Source organism: Zootoca vivipara, chromosome 3 (genome assembly GCF_965207765.1).
Source record: "Zootoca vivipara chromosome 3, rZooViv2.hap1.1, whole genome shotgun sequence".
NCBI classification, from domain to species: domain Eukaryota; kingdom Metazoa; phylum Chordata; class Lepidosauria; order Squamata; family Lacertidae; genus Zootoca; species Zootoca vivipara.
Genome location: NC_142586.1, coordinates 11644978 through 11653003, shown reverse-complemented (window position 1 = coordinate 11653003; position 8026 = coordinate 11644978). Strand labels below are relative to the sequence as shown.

Sequence of the window (8026 nt, the reverse complement as noted above, 5' to 3'; positions counted from 1 at the left end):
TCCTTCCCTCTCTCTGTACAGTAGTACCAAATGGTTATTGTTAATAGCTGCCAAGGATACACAGAATGAACTATGAAGGTCTTGGAGACTATATTTTCTATTAAAATCATATGCCAAGTCAGGATGATGTAGATTGATGGTTGGTTCCAGCGTGATGGGAAGGTCTCTTCCTGACCTGGGGGAGCCTAATAGTGAAGACCCTGGAGGCTGGACCAGATATGTGTGTCCCTCAACCTGTTCTCTCATCTCATCAATCCCCACACCATGAGCCAAGAGGCCTCCCTCCATCTTCAGCTTTGCTTTCCTAACCACAACTGTTGAAGCCTGTCTCTGACACCTCAACAGTGTCTCTCATGCCAGATGCTGGGTCTAGCTCTCTTTCTCCAGAGGGGGTAGAGACATTCCCTCCATCGCCTAGGTCCCAGAGGCGCCCAAGGAAGGAGGCATGAATGGTTGGAGAAAATCCCACCTCCAAGACAGAGTGCAAGATTGCTTGCTAAGGAACAGAACTGTTTGATGAATTAAGTTGAGCCTTCCCCATATAGGATGGCAAGGGTTGTGTCAGTGTCAGATGTACTGCCTGTTGTGCCTTAGATGAGTGATTTGCAAATGTAGGGCACTAATCTAAGCATTAGCACACTTGGCAAAGAATCATTCAAGTTTTTGTTCTTCAACAACTGGGAGCCAGGACAATGCTCCACTAAGACACCGGCCGCTTCTACTTTTTCAAAAATTGTTCAGCATTACATCCAGCAGAGAAGAATATAATTGTAGCATCCTGGGATTGTTTCCTGTGCTAGACCCACTCAGGGCAGACCCGCTGAAACTGATTGGCATGACTAATTTGGGTCCATTAATTACAAAGTGTCTACTCTGAGTAGAACTTAATTAGATACAACCCCTGACACACACTTGGCAAAGATGTTGCGGGACATAAATCATTTGTACACAAGAAAAACCACTGCAAATTTTTTTTTGGGGGGGGGGGTCATTTTATGTTCTACACAAGGAGAACGTTCTGTCTCCCCCCACCAATACAAAATGCTCCTGAGAGAAAGACTCCACTGAAGATGTGCCATTATTCAAGAAGCAAAATCAGATCCCATGTTTCCCATGCTTTGAATATAATCTATACTTTATTATTGGCTGTAGTAGATAACTTTGGTACAGGTCACTTAAAGAATTTCTAATTTTTTTCTCGCTTTGCAACTAAAAAACAAAAACAAAACAAAAAAAACCATAAATTTATCTGAAGATAAAAACAGAAATTGTGGCAAATGAAAGAAACCACTCAAGCCTAATCTCACCGAAATGCAAAGCTGGGTATTCTTCACTGACATGCCAGAGGGCTGTTCTTTTAAGTGCTGGTATTTTTAGAAGGTTATCGTGATTGTATGCAATCCTTTCTAATTAAAAGTTAAAGACCATCATGCATGTTCACTAAGTTCAAAAATGAGAAAACCACAATTCCCTCATTGCTAAATTTCTGTTCTCATATGATATGTTTACACTGCAGACTTGCTTATTTCCATCAATAAGGAGACTAAAACAACTAAATGTTTCACTTGCTGATTAAAATTTGCTCCCCTAATTAGCAAAGCTGATATAAAGACTACTTTGTTAGGGCGTGTGAAAGATCTGCTAGTTTTGTAAGATGGGAGTGTGTTCCCATTTTCAAAATACTTTCACTGAGATTTTCTAAATCACATTTAAAAAATACAAGAAATTAAAATAAACAGCACAAACAATAAGCAAGAAGTATACATTTGAGCCTACTGACATCAAGCGGGCCCCTTCACTATTCTCTTTTCAGCAACTGCTAAAAAAATACCTGTTTAGACAAGCCCACCCAAAGGCTTAGAAAGTTGAGGTAATCTTAATCTGTTTTAGGAATCTAACTTTTCTATGTTATAAAGTAGGGTTGTAATTTTTTATTGATTTTACTATTTTATATTTGAGCTTTTTTACAATCAAGTGGTGAATAATTTTTATGAGATAAATTAATCAATTAACAGTTGTGTGCTGTGTGTGTGTTGTAGGGGCCACCTACAAAGCTTCAGTAAGCAATTGTGTACCTATTTCCTCCGCCCAACATACATTAGCGCTGCTTGCATGAGGATTATGTTCCTGGGGGCTGCATGTAAAGACAAAATTGTGCAACGGCAGAAGAACACACACAACACCCCCCCCCCGAACTGAGCTCTCAAAATGGCCCCTTGAGACCCAGTGAACACTTCCATGACCATCCCAGAGCCCTGTAAGCAAGACAGAGGGTTTTAAAGCCCTTTTTTGCAGAGACTCTGAGGAAAAATAGTTTTTGAACTCTCCACCTTGCTTACCAGGCTTACCCCCCCCCACCACCACTATATACTACTGATATTTTTATTGCATTATTTGTTGTTTTGCTATGTGAATACCAGTCAGGGGACCACCAGGGGTCAGCAGAGAGCCTGGTGGATCGGAGAGAGGGCTCTCGGACCCTCCCAGAGCCTAGCACCTGGCAGCTTCCTCTGGAAGGTGGGACTGGGGCTAAGAAGGAGGTGCAGACCTTTAGGGATGTTGGGGAGGCGAGAGCTCCAGAGGGAGAGTTGCAGAGGGTGGACCAAAGCACTCAAGAGGGGGAGGCTCCAGGAGCTACAGCGCCGGTCCCTCAACCGAGCAGCTCTAGTGGAGAAGGTGTTCCACCAGCACCCTCACCCCAACAGAGGAGGGGAAAAAGAGGAGGGACCAACGGAGGAGGTTCAACGTGCCCAGGGGGCTATGTTGGCGGAAGTTACGAAGGGAGGCACTTCCGAGTTCTGAATCGGATTAGTACAGTCATGTCTTTTGATGCTCTGTCTTGTACATATGTATATAATAAAACCCGGTATAAACCAAGTACAGGGTTTGGAGTTACTCGTGAGGAAGCCAGCTACACCATTACAATACCCCAACCTGGACCTTATGGCGAAGGACAGATTTTTTAGTAAAATTATCATCACCAGCAGCAGCAAAACTATTGAAAAGAAACTTTACCTATGCTTAATATCTCTCCCATGGGCATAGCCAGGATTTATGGGGGGGGGCAGAACTGAGCTACCTGTGATGTGATTGGTCAGCAAGTTAAGTATTTTTATTTATTCACTTGATGGAGGGGGCGGTTAACCCTGCCTACATCCATGATCTCTCCCCTATCCTTTCAGAATGTTTGGAGAAATTAAATGTTTTTAATATCTTCTACTTTGCATATGGCTCAAGAAAACAATGCATGGTTTTCTTTTTCTTTTTAAAGCCTTTCCTGCTGAAATATGTATGACTACTGAGCAGTAATAATAAAATGCATAGCACATTTAAAAATGAATGTTCACCATGGGGAATGTGCCCTACACCCAACTAATGCCACTATTTCAGCTTGTTAGCAAAATCCTCAGAGCTATATAAAGATTCTAGTTTCCATAGAAACTGTTGTGTGAAACTTCGGGATGTTAAGCACTCATGTTAATTTGAATTTCCATTTGCTAACTGCTAATATGCTATATCATTTCTAGTGTTGCAAGATAAAAGAATAGGTCATGAGCTACTGCTTTTCACTGTGCTAATGTGCCCATTCCCACCCCCAAGTACCAACAAACGAGCCCTGGATAAACCCCAGCTACACCTTATTCCCAGGATATTCTGTGGCCTGGTGGCAGGAGAGAGTGCAGCTTATATGGAAGGTAAAAGGTAAAGTACAGTAGCCCAGTGTTGCCACAGTTAGCACATGGATATTCAAGTCCTTACAATATAATCTTCTATCACTCTCTTCAAAGATCTTCAGAAGAGGGTGGGTGTTATAGAACTGTAGAGTTGGAAGGGACCCCAAGAGTTACCTGGAGTTCAACCCCCTGCAATGCAGGAATCATTGATCATACATGACAGGTGGCCACCCAACCTCTGCTTTAAAGCCTCCAAGGAAGGAGAATCCACCACATCTCATGGGAGTCTCTTCCACTGTTGAGCAGCTCTTACTGTCAGAACGTTCTTCCTGATGATGAGCGGGAATCTCCTTTCTTGTAACTTGAAGCCATTGAATAGGACCCTAGCCTCCAGAGCACAAGAAAGCAAGCTTGCTCCACCCTTCATGTGACAGCCCTTTAGATATTTGATATCATATCTCCTCTCAGGATAAACAGATCCAATTCCCTCAACCATTCCTCATAGGGCTTGGCTTCCAGACTCTTTATCCATAGCTGCCAAGTCTCCCGCTGAAAAATGTGGGATCAGCAGTGGCGCGGCACCGGAAGTCGCTTCTATGCATGTCCGGACATGCGTAGAAGCAACTTCCGGTGCCTCTCTGCCCATGTCTGGGCACCGGAAATCGGGCGGCGCCAGGACCCAAAATGGAGCCTCCCTGGCAGGTAGGAAATCCGGGGGATTTACGGGATTTTTCCCAATCCGGGCTGCCAGTGGGAAACGGTTTAAAATACGGGGGTTTCCCACGAAAAATGGGAGACTTGGCAGCTATGCCTTTATCACATTGGCTGCCCTCCTCCAGCTTGTCAATATCCTTAAAATGTGGTACACAGAAACAGAGAGAGACAGAACTTTTATGTTTCCACAAACCCACCAGAGGCATCTGCAAGTACCCATTTTCTAAGGGGAAAAGTCACAGCAAAACTTACAGACTGCTTTAGCACAAACACAACTCATAGTAAGCAATTTTATTCTCAGGGCAATTTTTTTTGTGATTGCGTTCTTTTTAAAGTCAACCCTGAACTGGGGGAGGGTGACTGAATTATATCTCATAAGCAAAGCATTTCAGCATTTTTATTTATTTCCTAAGGTTCAATCTATAGGCTCATCCTTCTCAGCTTCTGCTGAGAGACCCGAGAACCAGAAATCTAATTTTATTTTTGAAAGCAGCTAATATTTCCACTTATCACATAATTGTAGAAGCAGAACCTTTTAGAAAATCAAACGTTATGACATTCAAAGTAACCTGACATTTGGCCAACTAACATTCTTAAAGGACTACTAAAAACCAGTTTTGAAAATGCAGTTGCGAACAGCATTTTAAGAAGAGAGCTGTCTCATCAGTGTCTCTGGAAAATATATTTTTTAATACGGTTCACGGTTAGATCAGCTATCCATAATGCAAAAACAAACTTCCACCATCTATTTTACATGCAGGGTGAGGTGGGTGGGAGTGAGGTTGAAATTAATATGGAGACAAAGGTTTTATGGAGAAATAATTATCCCTTCCTCGTGTAACACTCTGCGACAAGAAACAGAACCACAAAGGGTAGCTTTTTAGATTACATTTTTCATATTGTGAATATGCTACTACAAATTGATCTTTTCACTAAATTGTCAATGTTAGCAAGATGCATATGGGCTAATTTTCATGGAGGTGTGACGGGCACAATGACACTTTTTCCTCTCACACCATTGGGCCCGCTCTCACTTAGATAAATTGCTCCCACCTCACTGAACAACCATTTACTCAATTTTTTTCTTTTGTTTAAATAAACTATCCCAGATTATCCTGTGGGGGGACCTTTGTGAGGTCCAGACTAGATTGAGTCCCAAATAGGCTGTTCCTTTCCAGCTCCTACTTCTCCTGGCTCAACCTCTGCCTCCCAGTAAAATTCGAGTCTATTCTTCCTACAGGACATCACACTCTGTCCTTCACAATACGCTCATAATGGAAGTTCTTTTCCAGAACCAATTCTTTTTCCCTTTCACTCTTTACACCTCAACCTGACTCCTAACCTGTCACCCTACCAATCTCTCAGCCTCTCCAACCTCAATTCCAACCCCACCTCCACAAGCTGTCTTCAAATCCTCTCCTTTTAAACTCTCCCTCCTGGAACCATGGCCAATCAGAGGCTGCTGTTCTTTAACCATTTGCTGGCAAGAGGAGAAAAAGAAAAAGAAACACTTGTTAAACCAACCTGTGCAGCAAAACCAACTTTTTCATCACAGGAGGCTGTCAACCTGTTTCTGGGGACAGGTAGGGGGTCACATGATGGAACTCCCTTCCATAAAGTAAACACCCCAGCACAAAGAAATGTAGCATGTGAGAAAGAATGCCAGAATCCATCGCCCTTGCATGCTAGTTTTCATTTTGAAGAGAATCTTTTTTGCATGGAAGAGCATCATTGGTACAGAAAGTTGACCATCCCTGTGTAAACTAGATCTTCATGCCCCATCTTTCTGATTTTCCTTCTGTTACTGCAGAATTTCTCTTTTGTCTGGACATGCGTAGAAGCCACTTCCAGTGCCGGCGCTGCTGATCCCTTATTTTTTTAACCGGGACTTGACAGCTATGCCCAAGTGGTGTACAGTATTCAGAATGCAATTGAAACCAATGGAAATATTGTAACTGGCTTGGGACTGGCTCTACAGAGATTGTGAGATGGATGTTTAGCTAAAGGAGAGACTCTGCAGATAATTAATATGTACTGACAGACATCAAATAACTATTGAGGCACAGCTGCAAAAATCCACTCATGACTGGCATATTTAAAATTGAGGGTGGCATCTTTAAAATTGAGGCTACCAATCTGGTAAGTAAGGGCACCATGAGTACTAAAACTTTTGCCCCAGGCAGCAAAATGTCTTGGGTCAATCCTGCACTAGTCCATGCCACACACAGCTCAATGACAACTGCTGCTTCTTTCACAGTGGGCTTACATCTCATGGGGATGCTTTCTGGAAGGATGCAAAAACCGCCAATGGCTAGGCAGTTCTGTTTTGTATTTTTGCTTTAAATGTCATCTATCTTTCAAAAGCCTCCATCGCCACGAGTGTTAAGTGATGATAAAAACAATACACAATGGAAGCCAATGGGAGATACCTTTTTACCCTGAAAAGGCTTAGCTAAAGATCTCAGCTTGGAGTAACCCTGCATTGTGAAGTATGGCAGCAAGAAAGATACATTGTGCAATTAGCCTTTCCCATCCTGGTGGCTCTCCACATGTTTTCAACTCCAGCTTCCATCACAGTCCATCAGCACAGCCAGGGACGTGGCCTGGGATGATGAGAGCTGTGGTCAAAACTATATGGAGCATACCAGTTTGAGAAGACTGCTTTAAAGTGAAACAGCAACAATAAAAATAATGACAGGTCCCTGACTCAGTAATATTGCAATCTAAAATTTGACAAAGGAGGTTGCTGCGGACGGAGGGGGGGGGGAGTTGTTGGCATCCATCTGTCTTGAGAGACAATGGAGTGTGCCTCCAGGGGTGAAGTCAAACCACTGGAGAATCACAGCGCCTGCTGTGGCTGCAGAGACCAATAACTTGTAACTGCTGCCTCCTGTGTTGTTTTGCTGTGTTCGCACTAGAGATGTAAAAGTTCTCCCCTTTTTAAAGGGAAATTCCCTTATGCTGAATAGGCTTCCTCACGAGAAAAGGGAAAACTTGACAGCTATCGCAGTAGTTTTACAAATTGCGTGAAACACAGTGCATATATATAAAAGTATTATGCTTGCAATAATACAGGTAAACGCCCCCCTTTCCCTCAAAAGCAACAAAAAAGCAAGAAACCATCAAAATAAATAATAATCAGATTTGCCCCTTAGCACCAACAGCAAATAACGTCAAGGTCCACCTCAATATTTAAGCTCCATAGAAGGTCTACCCTTTGAGTAGTGCTTTAAAAAACAAACAAACAGAAGACACAACATATACATGCAGTTTATTCTATCTCATTTTCTGAACTACTGCTATCATTTTCCATTTCTTCTTCCTCTTTGTCATTTTTCTCAAGGACTTCTAAAAAAATGGCTTGGGGGGGGGAATGGGATAAAACCTGTCCCGCCCCCCATTTTTCCGGGTTTTTTTCCAGGCCTTCCCATCTCTACTTGAGGACAGTCAAGGCAAAGCGTAAGGCAATTCTTTTTGCATGCCAGGCCCAGAAGGAACCAACATCCAGTTACTGAATAGTAAGTTGCACTAAGGCTCAAACTCTGTTTGAAAGGAAAAGGAGTGTGTGTGTTTTTTTTAATTGAATTTGTTATTATATATTATAAACCACATGATGGTAAGAGAGCTTCTAAACAGTT

General features: G+C 42.5%; 1 protein-coding gene across 3 annotated transcripts in view; it reads right to left on the bottom strand.

Moving 5' to 3' along the window:
• Positions 1-8026, bottom strand: part of PLCB1 (phospholipase C beta 1) — a 426994-nt gene that overhangs the window by 294852 nt on the left and 124116 nt on the right. The gene's annotated exons all lie outside the window — the stretch shown is intronic.